At 37.6% G+C, this 18,781-nt stretch overlaps 1 protein-coding gene across 2 annotated transcripts in view; it reads right to left on the bottom strand.

Annotated features, from left to right (window-relative positions):
• The window catches only part of EXOC4 (exocyst complex component 4), an 811,527-nt gene that overhangs the window by 595,680 nt on the left and 197,066 nt on the right, over window positions 1-18,781 (bottom strand). The window lies entirely within an intron of this gene.

Here is an 18,781-nt window from a genome sequence, read left to right as displayed (position 1 = left end):
CATCTGCAGAGCTTCAAAGCAACAAAAACAACAGGTTTTTTTTTGTTTGTTTGTTTGTTTGTTTTAATCACTACTGCCAGCAGATCCTGCTTATAAAAATCAATCCACTTCAGAGCCTCAAGGGTTCGGAGGCCTGGGCTAGAATCAGTTGTACTATCTCTAGGACAAGTGTAGTAAAAAGTCCCCACTGTTCAGAAAGAAAACAACAGATCTGGAATAGAAATCACCACAGTATCTAAGAATATCTAACCTGGGACTAAAGTCTATCAACTCACTTCTATAATCATTTGCCACATTTACAATTTCATGATAACCAAGTGGTATACAGTACATGTAGGCAAACAATTCTATCCATGAGGGAAGTGAAAGCTTTTCAGACTCAGGGTCCCATAATCATTAGTATCCCTGCATAGAGGGGTGTGTATGTGTGTGTGCGTGTGTGTAATCATTCATTCAAAGTGTGAGAACCATATTAAGTATTATCATCAAAAAACATTTATGAAGCACCTGTGAATATACTGCTCCAAGTAAGTTTTAAAGCCGATTATGTCTCTATTATGATCACATACATGCTACTGAGTACTTACCACATATTAGGCATTTTGAAAACATGATCTTACTCAATACTCAAATCTATGAATTGCTACTAATTGTAATTTAGAGATGAGGAAAGTGAGAATTAGTGGTGTTAAAAAAACGAGCCCATGTGGGTGTGGGGGAGCAGGAGTTAACAGGAAATTTATCTACCCTCCAGCTTCTCTGATAGCTCAGTTGATAAAGAATCCGCCTGCAATGCAGGAGACTCTGGTTCGATTCCTGGGTTGGGAAGATCCCCTGAAGAAGGGATAGGCTACCCACTAGGGTATTCTTGGGCTTCCCTTGGGGCTCAGCTGGTAAAGAGTCTGCCTGCAATGCAGGAAACCTGGGTTTGATCCCTGGGTTGGGAAGATCCCCTGCAGAAGGGAAAGGCTACCCACTCCAGTATTCTGGCCTGGAGAAGTCCATGGACTGTATAGCCCATGGGGTTGCAAAGAGTTGGACACGACTGAGTGACTTTCACTTTCACTTTCTGTATGCTCCCCATCAATTTACTATGAGCTTTATTTTTATTTTATTTTTTTATTACTTGGAGGCTAATTACTTCACAACATTTCAGTGGGTTTTGTCATACATTGATATGAATCAGCAATAGATTTACACGTATTCCCCATCCCGATCCCCCCTCCCACCTCCCTCTCCACCCGACTCCTCTGGGTCTTCCCAGTGCACCAGGCTGGAGCACTTGTCTCATGCATCCCACCTGGGCTGTTGATCTGTTTCACCATAGATAATATACGTGCTGTTTTTTAGAAACATCCCACCCTCACCTTCTCCCACAGAGTTCAAAAGTCTGTTCTGTATTTCTGTGTCTCTTTTTCTGTTTTGCATATAGGGTTGTCGTTAAATTCCATATGTATGTGTTAGTATGCTGTAATGTTCTTTATCTTTCTGGCTTACTTCACTCTGTATAATGGGCTCCAGTGTCACCCATCTCATTAGGACTGATTCAAATGAATTCTTTTTAATGGCTCAGTAATATTCCATGGTGTATATGTCCCACAGCTTCCTTATCCATTCATCTGCTGATGGGCATCTAGGTTGCTTCCATGTCCTGGCTATTATAAACAGTGCTGCGATGAACATTGGGGTGCACGTGTCTCTTTCAGATCTGGTTTCCTCAGTGCGTATGCCCAGAAGTGGGATTGCTGGGTCAAATGGCAGTTCTATTTCCAGTTTTTTAAGAAATCTCCACACTGTTCTCCATAGCGGCTGTACTAGTTTGCATTCCCACCAACACTGTAAGAGGGTTCCCTTTTCTCCACACCCTCTCCAGCATTTCTTGCTTGTAGACTTTTGGATAGCAGCCATCCTGACTGGCGTGTAATGGTACCTCATTGTGGTTTTGATTTGCATTTCTCTGATAACGAGTGATGTTGAGCATCTTTTCATGTGTTTGTTAGCCATCTGTATGTCTTCTTTGGAGAAATGTCTGTTTAGTTCTTTGGCCCATTTTTTGATTGGGTCATTTATTTTTCTGGAATTGAGCTGCAGGAGTTGCTTGTATATTTTTGAGATTAATCCTTTGTCTGTTTCTTCATTTGTTATTATTTTCTCCCAATCTAAGGGCTGTCTTTTCACCTTACTGATAGTTTCCTTTGTAGTGCAAAAGCCTTTAAGTTTCATTAGGTCCCATTTGTTTAGTTTTGCTTTTATTTCCAATATTCTGGGATGTGGGTCATAGAGGATCTTGCTGTGATTTATGTTGGAGAGTGTTTTGCCTATGTTCTCCTCTAGGAGTTTTATAGTTTCCGGTCTTACATTTAGATCTTTAATCCATTTTGAGTTTATTTTTGTGTATGGTGTTAGAAAGTGTTCTAGTTTCATTCTTTTACAAGTGGTTGACCAGTTTTCCCAGCACCACTTGTTAAAGAGGTTGTCTTTTTTCCATTGTATATCCTTGCCTGCTTTGTCAAAGATAAGGTGTCCATAGGTTCGTGGATTTATCTCTGGGCTTTCTATTCTGTTCCATTGGTCTATATTTCTGTCTTTGTGCCAGTACCACACTGTCTTGATGACTGTGGCTTTGTAGTAGAGTCTGAAGTCAGGCAGGTTGATTCCTCCAGTTCCATTCTTCTTTCTCAAGATTACTTTGGCTATTCGAGGTTTTTTGTATTTCCATACAAATTGTGAAATTCTTTGGTCTAGTTCTGTGAAAAATACCGTTGGTAGCTTGATAGGGATTGCATTGAATCTATAGATTGCTTTGGGTAGAATAGCCATTTTGACAATATTGATTCTTCCAATCCATGAACACGGTATGTTTCTCCATCTGTTTGTGTCCTCTTTGATTTCTTTCATCAGTGTTTTATAGTTTTCTATGTATAGGTCTTTTGTTTCTTTAGGTAGATGTACTCCTAAGTATTTTATTCTTTTTGTTGCAATGGTGAATGGTATTGTTTCCTTAATTTCTTTCTGTTTTTTCATTGTTAGTATATAGGAATGCAAGGGATTTTTGTGTGTTAATTTTATATCCTGCAACTTTACTATATTCATTGATTAGCTCTAGTAATTTTCTGGAAGAGTCTTTAGGGTTTTCTATGTAGAGGATCATGTCATCTGCAAACAGCGAGAGTTTCACTTCTTCTTTTCCTATCTGGATTCCTTTTACTTCTTTTTCTGCTCTGATTGCTGTGGCCAGAACTTCCAACACTATGTTGAATAGTAGTGGTGAGAGTGGGCACCCTTGTCTTGTTCCTGATTTCAGGGGAAATGCTTTCAATTTTTCACCATTGAGGGTGATGCTTGCTGTGGGTTTGTCATATATAGCTTTTATTATGTTGAGGTATGTTCCTTCTATTCCTGCTTTCTGGAGAGTTTTAATTATAAATGAGTGTTGAATTTTGTCAAAGGCTTTCTCTGCATCTATTGAGATAATCATATGGTTTTTATCTTTCAATTTGTTAATGTGGTGTATTACATTGATTGATTTGTGGATATTAAAGAATCCTTGCATTCCTGGGATAAAGCCCACTTGGTCATGGTGTATGATTTTTTTAATATGTTGTTGGATTCTGTTCGCTAGAATTTTGTTAAGGTTTTTTGCATCTATGTTCATCAGTGATATTGGCCTGTAGTTTTCTTTTTTTGTGGCATCTTTGTCTGGTTTTGGAATTAGGGTGATGGTGGCCTCATAGAATGAGTTTGGAAGCTTACCTTCATCTGCAATTTTCTGGAAGAGTTTGAGTAAGATAGCTGTTAGCTCTTCTCTAAATTTTTGGTAGAATTCAGCTGTGAAGCCATCTGGTCCTGGGCTTTTGTTTGCTGGAAGATATTTGATTACAGTTTCAATTTCCTTACTTGTGATGGGTCTGTTAAGATCTTCCATTTCTTCCTGGTTCAGTTTTGGAAAGTTATACTTTTCTAAGAATTTGTCCATTTCATCCAAGTTGTCCATTTTATTGGCATAGAGCTGCTGGTAGTAGTCTCTTATGATCCTTTGTATTTCAGTGTTGTCTGTTGTGATCTCTCCATTTTCATTTCTAATTTTGTTAATTTGGTTCTTCTTTGTTTCTTAATGAGTCTTGCTCATGGTTTGTCAATTTTGTTTATTTTTTCAAAAAACCAGCTTTTAGCTTTGTTGATTTTTGCTATGGTCTCTTTAGTTTCTTTTGCATTTATTTCTGCCCTGATTTTTAAGATTTCTTTCCTTCTGCTAACCCTGGGGTTCTTCATTTCTTCCTTCTCTAATTGCTTTAGGTGTAGAGTTAGGTTATTTATTTGGCTTATTTCATGTTTCTTGATGTAAGCCTGTAATGCTATGAACCTTCCCCTTAGCACTGCTTTTACAGTGTCCCATTGGTTTTGGGTTGTTGTGTTTTCATATTCATTCATTTCTATACATATTTTGATTTCTTTTTTCTATGATTTGTTGGTTATTCAGAAGCGTGTTATTTAGCCTCCATATGTTTGAATTTTTAACAATTTTTTTCCTGCAATTGAAATCTAGTCTTACTGCACTGTGGTCAGAAAAGATGGCTGGAATGATTTCAATTTTTTTGAATTTTCCAAGACCAGATTTATGGCCCAGGATGTGATCTATTCTGGAGAAGGTTCCGTGTGCACTTGAGAAAAAGGTGAAGTTGATTGTTTTGGGGTGAAATGTCCTATAGATATCAATTAGGTCTAGCTGGTCCATTGTGTCATTTAAGGTTTGTGTTTCCTTGTTAATTTTCTGTTTAGTTGATCTATCCATAGTTGTGAGTGGGGTATTAAAGTCTCCCACTATTATTGTGTTACTATTAATTTCCTCTTTCATACTCGTTATTGTTTGCCGTACATATTGTGGTGCTCCTATGTTGGGTGCATATATATTTATAATTGTTATATCTTCTTGGATTGATCCTTTGATCATTATGTAGTGTCCTTCTTTGTCTCTTTTCACATCCTTTATTTGAAAGTCTATTTTATCTGATATAAGTATTGCGACTCCTGCTTTCTTTTGGTCTCCGTTTGCGTGAAATTTTTTTTTCCTATGAGCTTTAAAATGCTCTTTAAAAAACTCAACAGAAAAAGACAGGGAAGGAAGGAGGGAAGAAGAAACTAACCTAAGGTCTTATATTTACAGTGTAACAGGTCAGGATTTCAACTGAGGTTTAGTTCACACCAGTCTGTTTTCTTGCCCATGGCAGTCCACTCTCACTGACTGCATACAAACTATCAATGAGACTGATTACAGCTGTCAGTGAATGGACTTTTGTTGTAGCTGTTTAGTCACTAAGTTGTGTCTGACGTTTTTGATACCCCATGGACTGTAGCCCACCAGGCTCATGGGATTTCCCAGCAAGAATACTGAAGTGGGTTGCCATCTCCTTCTCCAGGGGATCTTCCTGACCCAAGGATCAAACCTGCATCTCCTGCGATGGCAGGCAGATTCTTTACCATTGTAGCCATCAGAGAAGCCCCTATGGGCTTCTTTTATTTCATCCTCTGCACAATAAATGTACTTTATTTTATTTTCTGTACAATAAAGAGTTCACTGGGAAAGAATAAAACATGTTAAGGGATTGGTCAAAGTTTTCTTTTTTTTCTTTATGAGGTCCCTGGAGTATTACTCAGTATGCTGATAAAGTAATAAAATGACAAGTACTATCTCTGTTAATATATCACCCAAATTGCACAATAGTCAGAGAGACAATTGAACTGGGTCTCTAGTAACAATTCCAGTGAGGGACTCAATTATTTTGCAGATTTAGCACTGATGTTAATAAAGTTTGCAGGAATCTGTGATCAAAACAAGGTGAGTAAATCAGATAAGAATTTCAACTTGTTGACATCTTTCAAATTTCAACATAGAATGATGTCTACAAATACCCTGGTTTCACTTAAACGTTGTTTATTACACCAACATGACAGAATTATGTTTCTACCAAAGCCACACTACACCAAAGTAATTCTTCTGAAGTAATTATTGTCCTAGAAATCAATGACTGTCCTTTTATAATAAAATATTAGCTGACCAGGACATAAGTAAGCAGTATCCTTAAAATCCAGGTGTTTTATGATCATTGTTCTTTTTCTCCACATCCCCTTAATTATTAGAGCTCAGGATTCTTAGCCTTTCTATTCACCAGCTTCTCCCATTCTATCTGAACACATGTACTATTTCTAATACATTTTTTTGTCGACAAATATCTTGCTTTGGTTCTCACAATCTATTATCTTTTTTCCTTTCTGTCTTTTGGTTCTAAACTTCAAAAAGCAGTCTCCACACATACTATGTCCCCTACCATAATGTGGTCTTTATCCCTCTTTTCTCTCCCAAGCTTCAATCCTACATCTGTGACTTCATGCCTGACCTATTCACTTATTTCACATAAAATCAATCCCAAATTCTGAAACCTAAATCATCTTCCCATAAAAATTAGTAATTCCTCCTTTCAACTTTTTGTTTAGTATTTTCTTACTGTCACCGATCTCCAGGTTTAAAACTTCAGAACAATCTTTAATACATTCCCTTATCCTTTGTATTCACAAAGGAGTTACTGTCCAAATTCATTAATCTCTCTTTCTCAACTCTGTAAATTTGCCCCTTTTGGTCCATTCTGACAGTCACCACGTTAGTTCAACTCATGCAGTTTTCCTCACTGAGTTTTCTGTCTCCCATCTCTTATTCTTCCAGTCCTCTTACACCTTCAATAGAGTGGTCTTCCTTAAAAAAAATTGCTGCTCCAAAAAAGTGTAAAAGTGACTTTATCTACAAAACAGGAATAGGGTTACAGACATAGAAAACAAACGTACACAGTTATCAGGGGGCAAAGGGGCAATTAGAATTGACATATACACACTAAACAAAGAACAAAGTGCAAGTGTGAGTCGCTCAGTTGTGTCTGACTCTGTGCGACCCCTGGACTGCACCCCATCAGGCTCCTCAGTCCATGGGATTCACCAGGCAAGAATATTGGAGTAGGTTGCCATTACTTTTTCCGGGGGATGGTCCTGACCCAGGGATCGAACCCGGGTCTCCTGCATTGCAGGCGGATTCTTTTACCATCTGAGACACCAGGGAAGCCCACATAAAATAGGTAACTAAGAAGAACCCACTGTATAGCACAGGAACTCTGCTCACTACTCTGAAATGGCCCGCCTGGGGAAAGAATGTAGAAAAGAGTGGATGGATTTATGTATAGCTGATTCACGCTGCTGCATACCTGAAACTTACACATTATTGACTCGACTCCAATAAAAATCATAAAGAAAAAAAAAAACACACACACACAGTTGCTGCTACCGTCACAAGGCTCCTCATCTCACCATTTACAACAATCTGACCTCAATATTCCAATCATCTCATTCTCCTCAAGATGAAGCCAGCACTCCAATCAAGATCACAGACTTAACTTTCGCCTGTATATGCCTGGGCCCTCTCATTTCTGGAATGTCTATCCTAGATTACCCTCTCCCCTAACAGACCCTTCCAAAAAACAGTTCCAATATTTTCTCTTCAACAACTCCTTTCCCAGGCCACTGGAGATGAGCCGTCTCCTTTTCTGAGCTCCTCAAGTACCCACTTCACATATCAGTAAATAAGTATTCATCCAAAACTGCCCGATACTGTTAGCTGTTATAATGAAAAGATGCCTCACCATTAATAAATAGGAGGAACTTTATGTTCCTTAAAGCATTATATTTCTTTACTTCCACCACAGCTATGCAACATACCAGTGAACCAAAAAATATAGGGAACCACTGAATTTTTTATAAAGCAAGTGATGGGAAGCCTTGATGTATATATGTTGTTAGATGCAAATCAGCGATACTCTCCAAAGCAGAAAGAGCCCTATAAATGAGTCCAGAGTACAAAAACCTACACTGCGAATAAAGAAAGAAAGGGAGAGGTGCAATTTTAACCACAGGCTCTCTGATGTCTGCTTCCATCGTTGTGTTTCCCTCTCTTTCCTAATAACGTTCACCACCAGCTGAAAAATACTGCTTTAAAACAGGTAAAGTTTTATGTTGACACTCAAATTGGCAAAGGTGTAATTTTTTTTTTTAATATCTCAAAGAACAAATAGCCCCTATTCTACAATGTCTGAAATGTGTCTGAATTAGGTTAAATCTTCTACTACAGAGTCTTGACACAAACACCAGATGCTTGGTATTAAAATATAACCATATCATTTCTCGGTGATTCTACATCATTGTGGATAACATACTGCATCTTCGAAATTGTACATAAATTTCCTAAGTGCTCACAGATGAGTTCAAATTTCCATTTTTATGAAAAGAAATAAGCTATACAGCTTGTCTTTTGCCTGGGGAAAATCACCCAAGATTGGAATTCTGGGGTCAGAGGGCATTCATATAGTATCAAATATATTCTGCCCACAGAAAATCTGCAGAAGATAATTCTTGGCTTTACATTCCTTCTAATCTCAGACATGCATCCTTTTTCTCTTTGTAAGTACCAGGAAGTACTATTTCTTGTTGATCAGGAGTTCAAAAAATTAAAAGGCATAGTTAATATCTGTGCTTTAAGTTTAACTTAAAAGGTGTTCATTTGTACTGGGTTGGCCAAAATGTTTGTTCAGGGTTTTTCTATATGGTATTATGGGAAAACCCCACCTTTCTGTTCAACTTAATAAAACTGAAGACAAGAAATATGAAAATATAGTTGAAAAGTACCTGAAAAATCTATATATACCAGTGATATCATGATTCAAATGTATTTACTGAGTATCTGGTATGTTAGATGGTTCTGTGGTAGAAGCAAAGAAATATACTGCTTTAGCAGAGCATACAAACTGGGATGGTCAGGCCATCTCTTCTGCTAGAATACTGATCAGCAGTTGCTAAGATGCTAGTCAGAAATTCCATGATACATAAAGCAGGGCCAAGATGTTGAGATTTATAACATGCTCTAACACTGATAACATCATTCTGAATGAATCCCTCATTTACTATATAGTCCTCTTTGTTCAACATATTAACTATGGCTGCTTGTGGTTATACATGAAGAGTTTTGTTTTAAAATAAATGCAAGATTTACAGACTTAGAATTAACACATCTCCTATTATCAGCTTCTCCATTTATCCAACTAGCTACTTTCTGAAACATCAAGATCCTTTTAGATACTTAATATGGTAGATGCTTTTTAGTGTCTTCCAGCTTACAAAATCCTCACCTCACATAAGGACTGTTTCCCAGCCATTAATGGACATGGGAGGAGCCAGGCCTGTACTCCGGGATCTCTCTAGGTCAGAATCTACCTTGCCAAGGAAACAGCCAACCCTCAATCAGCCAGTCAGATTTCTCTCTCCCAGGAATGTGTTAGTGGGATACAGCCTGTGCTGGTGAATGTAAGTGAGGAGATGTAAATACTCTGGGGCAACCATCTTTTACCATGTGGATGAAAAATCACAGAAAGCCAATCTGCACAGAGAGAATAAAGAATGAACCAGAGGACCAGAGAGAAACAGAAGACTCACAGGAGAAAGATTCACAGTTTGCAAACCAAGTTTTCCACGGTGTAAAGGTCTCAAACTTATCTGATAAGGTCTTAGACTTTCTACCTTTGGGTCCTGCAATATATCCTTACAGTCTTCAGTATGTTTTCCTTATTTTTTCCTTATAATAATCTGAATGAGTCTTTGTTTCTTCATTAAGCTATCTCTGGATAAATGAATATATACTAATATGCATCTATGTATATATTCTATGTATACAGAATATATTCTATGTATATATTCTATGTATAAATATATACTAATAATATACAAATATGCATCTAGCGACATTTATATCACAAATACTCTTTTTGTAAAACACTGTATCTTATGAAAACAGGAATAGTAGTTTGTGCAAATTTCAACCCCTGCAACTATGAGAGTGATTCTCCAGACTACAACCTTCAGATGTTCAATGATTTATATCAAAGCCATACTGTATTTGTGTCCCCCTACCAACCCCCTCCCCACCATGAATCTGAGAATTAGATTACTACATGATGGTAGCAGTACTAAGGTGGAAAAAAAAAATCACCTTGAGCTCCCACTATGAACTAAGGCTCAACTTCCTTATGTGGTACCTTGTATATGCCTATAATAAATACTGCAGTTTTTAATAATTTGCTCTTTTAAAATACAGATGCCCAGGAGTTTCTGTTCTAGGAACAGCAAAGTGGCTTCCAATGGATTAACCCTCATACTGATAATAATTATAAAACCTGGAAAAAAAATTAAAAAAAAAAAAAAACCAGAAGTTGAAGACGCTGGAGAGGAACCAAATTAGGCAGTAACCTGGAAGAAAGGAAGCACCCTCGGTGAGCTCCCTTGGCTTTCCCCCCAGAGAACCCCTTCCAGTGACCACGGAGTTAGAGTAGAAACCAAGCAGAAACTCCAGTCTCTCTGGACGGTGGACACAAGGCCCAGGTAAAGGCAGACCAGGAGGTCCAGACTTTGAGAACAGAAATCCGGAGGAAGAGGAAGAGCAAAATCAGAGTAGCACACCCCTCAGACTATCACCTTGATTCCAGACACATTAAACAGTAAGACTGCAACAGTGTGATGGTACTTTAAAAACTGAGGACCACTATTTACAATCGCTACAAACTATCAGATTGCCCCCATAAGGTTGCTAATGAGTGAAATATTAGTAACAAAGAAAAACAGAAAAAGTTATCTTTTGAAAATAGCAGTCTTGTTCCCCTAAAGACTAAAATATTCTGCCATAAGAAAAACAGTCATTCTGCAAATAAAAGGCTTAACTATATTCATTATCAGTGGCAACTGTATCATTAAGACTACTATGTATATGGTCTTGTGAATAGTTTCTTAGTGTTCAAAGAAAAAGAAACCAAAAAATTCCAAGAGATACACACGTATTTTTCTGGTCCTCTGTCAAATTCCTGATAAGAAAGTCTCAAAGAGACATTTAGCTTCCCTCAGTCCCCTCAAAAGAAGAGTTTTTAACAAAGAAATCCCAATTTTAGACAGCTTTCAAAAGAAAGTTTTCATTTACTTTAAATTAAACATATTTACTTAATATGTAAACTATGCAAAGTACTGTCCTGGATATGGAAACAAGACTAAAAAAAGTCCTAATATCAAAACAAGTGAATTTTACTACATATAAATTAAAATTTTAAAGGAATTAAAAGTCAAATCAAGCCAAATCAATCAATCCTTCTGTCAATTTGCTTATCTGGTCATACAGACACAAGGACGACTACAACACAAGAGAGAAAGTAGAAAGCATTGGGTCAAAGAAATTGCTGTGAGCACTTACAGAAGGATAAGATTGCTCCCACCCAGGTGGTTCAGTGGGTAAAGAATCTGCCTGCAATGCAAGAGACAGGAGACACGGGTTTGATTTCTGGGTCAGGAGGATTCCCAGGAGTAGGGCAAGGCAACCCACTCCAGTGTTCTTGCCTGGAAGAATCCCATGGACAAGCGGAGCCTGGTGGGCTACAGCCCACAGCATCGCAAAGAGTCAGACACGACTGAAGAGATTAAGCATGCATAGGACAACAAAGAGTTTCAAGATCACAGCACTATAGGACAAAAATACAATCTTATAATGTATAAAAAGCAAAAAAAAAAAAAAAAAAAGGCAGAAAGAACAGAAAAAATTAAGAAATGGTGTTGGGGAAATTTCAGGTGTCTTCCATTAACTACAAAATAGTTCAGGCAACATAAAAATGAAGCCTGAGAGAGAAGCCTGGAAAGGTGGGAAATCCACAAACTTCTCTGGGTCTGTAACCCCAGTACTGAAGTCAAGTACAGAATGAGGAGGCAGGAAAAAGCTTTCAATAGGTAAATAAAAAGTTGATGGACGTAATCTAAGTAAATTAATCTGCTAGAATATACAATAATAGATTAGAAGGCAATGGGATTTGTGGGGAAAAAATGAATGATTAAAGAAATAAGATAAAGGGAGGGGACAAGAAAAAAAAAAAAAAAACCTACCAAGATGAATTTTAAAAAACAAAAAGGATTTTAAGCTAAAGTAGTGGTAATGAGTCTTTACAATTAGGCATACATTTCTGAGTTGATGTTTAGAAAAAATATGAAAAAATTTAACCAGCTACTCCAGAAGGAAAGAAGACAAGTTTTAAAATGGCAAAAAAGATTGCACATTCAAGGGACTAAAAAAATATGGTTCCATGAACAATGATCAGGAATACAGGAAAAATGAGTTTGATAGGAACAATAAATTTAGTTTGGAATATAATCCCTTGTGAAGCATATGAATATTCATGTGCACCCTCAAATACATAATTGTGAAAGGGGAAATAATGCTGATGAGATTTCCTTGATTTATACACTAATTAACTTCCATTAGGACTGCTAAGTGTTTGTCTAGGAGTTCTCTGAAGGATACTGTGAAGGACATTATTTTTGAATATTTGTAATCTGATTTTATCCTGTATTTTTAGAACAGCATTGTTGGGGTACAATTTACATACCATAATTGCCATGTTTTTAAGTTTTTAAATAAATGTATAGGTTGTGCAACCAGCACCAGAGTCATTTTAAAATACTTCTAACATTCCAAAAATTTCCCTTATTCTGTTACAGATTTTTTACAGAGCCTTTTATTAGATTGAGAAAGTTCCTTTCTAGTACTATTTTGCTAAAAGGTTTTGCTTTTGTTTTTTCAGTCATCATTGGGTATCAAGTGCTTTCCAGTATCTACTGAGATAATTACGTGGGTTTTCCCATTATTCTATGAATTTGGCATATTACATTAATTGATTTTTTTGTGTGTGATAAATCCCAGTTAACTGTCATACATAACACAGTTTATATGTTAAAGGACTCAATTTGTTAGTACTTCATTTGAGTTTGTTACATCTATGTTCACAAAGAACACTGATCTATAGTCTCCTCTGCTATTGCAAATTTTTATCAAGGTAATAGTGGACTCACAGCATATGCTGAAAAATGTTTCCTCATCTCTGTTTTCCAAAACAGAAATTGGTATTATTTCTTCTTCAAATGCTTGATAAAATACTTGTATAATTATGTATGTGCAAGAATTTTTTTAATTATTTAATTTATAGGCATAACTTGAAGACACTGTGGGTTCAGTTTCAGACCATTCCAATAAAGTGAATATAGCAATAAAGCAAGTCACAAGATTTTGTTTCAAAGAGCATATAAAATGTATGTTTACACTGCTGCTACTGCTAAGTCGCTTCAGTCGTGTCCAACTCTGTGCGACCCCATAGACAGCAGCCCACCAGGCTCTCCGGTCCCTGGGGTTCTCCAGGCAAGAACACTGGAGAGGGTTGCCATTTCCTTCTCCAATGCATGAAAGTCAAAGGTGAAACTGAAGTCGCTCAGTCGTGTCCAGCTCTTCGCAACCCCATGGACTGCAGCCCACCAGGCTCCTCCGTCCATGGGATTTTCCAGGCAAGAGTACTGGAGTGGGGTGCCATTGCCTTCTCCGTGTTTACACTATACATGTACAATAGCATTAAGTATGAAAAAATGTACATACTGTAATTTTAAAATAAAGCTATTGAACATAGAGCACCAAAAGACTTCCTCAACATAGGATTGCCACAAACCTCCAATTTTTTAAAAAAATGCAATGTCTGCAAAGCTCAATTAAGCAAACTGCTATAAAATGAGAAATGCCTGTATTTACTATAGGACAATTTAGATTTTCTATTTCTTCCTGAACTAGTTTCAGTATTTTGTTTCTTTCTAGGAATTTGTCCACCTCGTCTAAGTTGTCTAAATGGGGTTATTCATCACAATTTTTTTAACTTCTACATGGTCTACAGTGATGCCTTCTCTTTCACTCCTAATTTCATCATTTTTTGAGAGTTCTCCCCTTTTTAATTTATCAGTCTAGCTAAAGATTTATTAGTTTTTGATCTTCTCAAAGAACCAATTTTAACATCATTACTTTTTTAAAATTTTCTGCTGATTTTTATTTGATTTTTCACTCTATAATTTTTGTCCTGCTTGCTTTGAGTTTCATTTTTCCCCTTTCTTTTTTAAGATCTTAGCGTACAAACTTTGATTGTTGATCTTAGGTCTTTCTTCTTACACCCATGGTGTATTTAGAACTTTGTTGTTTTACTTAAAAATATTTTGAGACGTGCCAAAATTTCTTCCTGTTGTTTATTTAATTCTGTTATGGATGGAGAACATACTTTTTGTGATTTCAATCCTTTTAAATGTACTGAGACTTGAACTTCATAGTCTATGATCTACCATGATAGTCAATGTACATAAAAGAATCTGTATTCTGATTGTGGTAGTCATGTTAAGTCATGGTACTTGATAGTACAGTTCAAGTTTCATAGGTTTTCTGTCCAGTTGTTCCACTAATTATTTTAAAAGAGTATTGAAACATGTAACTCCATGGCTGATTCATGTCAATGTATGACAAAACCCACTGAAATGTTATGAAGTAATTAGCCTCCAACTAATAAAAAAAAAAAGTATTGAAATCTTCAACTTTACAATTGTTGAATTTTTCACTGATTTCAATTCTGTCAGTTTTTCCTCTATGCATTTTAGATCCCATAGCATTTTCATGATTTTTTATTTATCGTTCACCCATAAAAAAAAAATAGAAGGCAATGAGGCAATGAAGGGGAAAACACAGATGTGGTCTCAGTGCCCAAAGGCCTATTGCTAACTACAGCTTCATAATATTCTCTGCGCATTTCACTAAAATGTATTTTAAGGGTCATTCTCTATATTTGTATCACTTTCTCCCCTTTTCTCATCAAAGTTGACACAAGCTCCATGATTTTCTTACACCATCATAAAATGTTAGCTACCGATGATACAGTCTTACTCTGCACTAACACTTAACATGTTTCATCATGATATATTAATGACTCCTTTTTACCATTACACGGTCTTTCTCAGTCTCCTTAATTTCAATGACTTCTATGTATTGCTCTTTGACATTCTTTCTTCTTTGGAAATACTCCACCTCCAACATCTCCAATTCTGAATTCTCAACTCTGACCACAATGTTTTACTTCCTCCCCCAAAATACATGCTCCTCTTCCTTCTCAGTTTAAGCTAAAATTCTATTAAGAGGAAAAACTGATCTATACATAGGAATCACTTGAGGAACTATTTTAAAGATTCATGTGCCCCACCTTAGAACTATAAATTGAGAGGGCAATTTAGAAATACAAAAAGTGTGTGCTTAAAACCAAATCTACCACTTAACCAGCTATGTGACCCTGTTAAGTTACTTAACCTTGCTAAACTGTATTTCACTCAACTGTGAAATAAGTATAACAATACAATCTGCTTCACAGAATTAAAATAAACACACATAAAATGCTTGGCATACTCCTTTGCCAATTTGGAACCAGTCTGTTGTTCAATGTCCAGTTCTAACTGTTGCTTCTTGACCTGCACACATATTTCTCAGGAGGCAGGTAAGGTGGTCTCGTACTCCCATCTCTCTAAGAATTTTCCACAGTTTCTTGTGAGTTCCACTTTGGGAAAGGAGTATGTCAAGGCTGTATACTGTCACCCTGCTTATTTAACTCACATGCAGAGTACATCATGAGAAATGTCGGGCTAGATGAAGCACAGGCTAGAATCAAGATTGCTGGGAGAAATATTAAAAACCTCAGGTATGCAGATGACACCACCCTTATGGCAGAAAGTGAATGAGGAATGTGAAAGGAGAGTAAAAAGGTTGGTTTAAAACTCAACATCCAGAAAACTAAGATCTTGGTATCCGGTCCCATCACTTCATGGCAGGTAGATGGGGAAACAATGGAAACAGTGACAGATTTTATTTTCTTAGGCTCCAAAATCACTGCAGATGGTGACTACAGTCATGAAATTAAAAGACGCTTGCCCCTTGGAAGAAAAGCTATGACCAACCTAGACAGCGTATTAAAAAGCAAAGACATCACTTTGCTGGCAAAGGTCCGTCTAGTCAAAGCTATTGTTTTTCTAATAGTCATGTATGGATGTGAGAGTTGGACTATAAAGAAAGCTGAACGCTGAAGAATTGATGCTTTTGAACTGTGGTATTGGAGAAGACTCTTGAGAGTCCCTTGGACTGCAAGGAGATCCAACCAGTCCATCCTAAAGGAAATCAGTCCTGAATATTCATTGGAAGGACTAATGCTAAAGCTGAAACTCCAATACTTTGGCCACCTGATCTGAAGAGTTGATTCATTAGCAAAGACCCTAATGCTGGGAAAGATTGAAGGCGGGAGGAAAAGGAGATGGCAAAGGATGAGATGGTTGGATGGCATCACCGACACAATGGATATGATTTTGAGCAAGCTTCGGGAGTTGGTGATGGACAGAGAAGCCTGGTGTGCCGCAGTCCATGGGGTCAGAAAGAATCAGACATGACTGAGCCACTGAACTGAACTGAAAATGCTTGGCTCAGGATATACAATGGAAAAAAGACAACCTCTTTAACAAGTGGTGCTGGGAAAACTGGTCAACCACTTGTAAAAGAATGAAACTAGAACACTTTCTAACACCATACACAAAAATAAACTCAAAATGGATTAAAGATCTAAATGTAAGACCAGAAACTATAAAACTCCTAGAGGAGAACATAGGCAAAACACTCTCCAATATAAATCACAGCAGGATCCTCTATGACCCACCTCCCAGCATATTGGAAATAAAAGCAAAAATACACAAATGGGACCTAATGAAACTTAAAAGCTTTTGCACTACAAAGGAAACTATAAGCAAGGTGAAAAGACAGCCCTCAGATTGGGAGAAAATAATAACAAATGAAGAAACAGACAAAGGATTAATCTCAAAAATATAAAAGCAACTCCTGCAGCTCAATTCCAGAAAAATAAATGACCCAATCAAAAAATGGGCCAAAGAACTAAACAGACATTTCTCCAAAGAAGACATACAGATGGCTAACAAACACATGAAAAGATGCTCAACATCACTCGTTATCAGAGAAATGCAAATCAAAACCACAATGAGGTACCATTACACGCCAGTCAGGATGGCTGCTATCCAAAAGTCTACAAGCAATAGATGCTGGAGAGGGTGTGGAGAAAAGGGAACCCTCTTACACTGTTGGTGGGAATGCAAACTAGTACAGCCGCTATGGAGAACAGTGTGATTTCTTAAAAAACTGGAAATAGAACTGCCATATGACCCAGCAATACCACCTCTGGGCATACACACTGAGGAAACCAGATCTGAAAGAGACACGTGCACCCCAATGTTCATCGCAGCACTGTTTATAATAGCCAGGACATGGAAGCAACCTAGATGCCCATCAGCAGACGAATGGATAAGGAAGCTGTGGTACATATACACAATGGAATATTACTCAGCCGTTAAAAAGAATTCATTTGAATCAGTTCTAATGAGATGGATGAAGCTGGAGCCCATTATACAGAGTGAAGTAAGCCAGAAAGATAAAGACCAATACAGTATACTAACATATATATATGGAATTTAGAAAGATGGTAACGACAACCCTATATGCAAAACAGAAAAAGAGACACAGATGTACAGAACAGACTTTTGGACTCTGTGGGAGAAGGCGAGGGTGGGATGTTTTGAGAGAACAGCATCGAAACATGTATACTATCAAGGGTGAAACAGATCACCAGCCCAGGTTGGGTGCATGAGACAAGTGCTCAGGCCTGGTGCACTGGGAAGACCCAGAGGGATCGGGTGGAGAGGGAGGTTGGGAGGGGGGATCGGGATGGGGAACACATGCAAATCCATGGCTGATTCATGTCAATGTATGACAAAAACCACTACAATATTGTAAAGTAATTAGCCTCCAACTAATAAAAATAAATGGAAAAAAAATTAAAAAATAAAAAATTTTAAAAAATGCTTGGCTCACAAATGCTACTACCTCTGAGGAGAAGACTCAGAAATTTGTTATTTTTTCTTAAATGAATCCCAAGAACCAGGTAACTAAGATATTACCCTTCCGAATCCAAGAACCTTGGTTCCCCATCTTTTTTGCCATATAAATTGTATTTATTATATAAAGAGATCCTGTAACTTGATATGAAAAAGAAAGTAACTCCAATAGGTATCACAAGGGCAAAGGACATTAGTATTTGATTAAAGGGGAACACAGCTACTCAAAAAACACAAATATTTAACCTCATTAATAATTAAGGAAGAAATTCGCTAGTGGTCCAGTGGCTGAGAGTCTGCACGCCAATTCAGGGGACACTGGTTTGGTCCCTGGCCCAGAAAGATCCCACATGCTGGACAGCAACTAAGCCCCTGCACCCCAACTATTAAGCCTGCACTTTGGGGCCCAGGAGCTGCAACTACTGAGGCTGTGAACCTCAACTATGGCAGTCCACGCACCATAGACCTCAACAAGAGAAGCCACCACAATGAGAAGCCGGTGTTCTCAATCACTAAATCTAAGTTTCTGCTAATATTTATCACTGAACTTTTGGAATGCTTTCACTTCAGTGAATTTGACTACACTATTTGTCTTCTTAAGTATCTGAATGTCCAGTAGCCTTACTCTGACTATTGCTCTCTTCCATTTTAGTTATACCTACATTTCAGATGATTGTTAAGTCTTCCTCTGCCATCACACTGCACTTTCTTCCAAGCTCCAGAGATGCACTGCCATTGCCTGCAAGAGGGTCTTGTCCCAGTAAGGAAGTGAGAACAGCACAGCAGACATTACGAGAGTTCTGGGGCATGAGCTCAGCAAACGCCTGGCCAAGCACACTCTATCGTCACCTCCCTTCCAAAGGAGAGAAAGGGG

The sequence above is a fragment of the Cervus elaphus genome, chromosome 18 (genome assembly GCF_910594005.1).
Source record: "Cervus elaphus chromosome 18, mCerEla1.1, whole genome shotgun sequence".
Classification (NCBI taxonomy): Eukaryota; Metazoa; Chordata; class Mammalia; order Artiodactyla; family Cervidae; genus Cervus; species Cervus elaphus.
The sequence above is the reverse complement of the archived record's forward strand: the minus strand, read 5'-3'. Positions and strand labels throughout refer to the sequence as shown.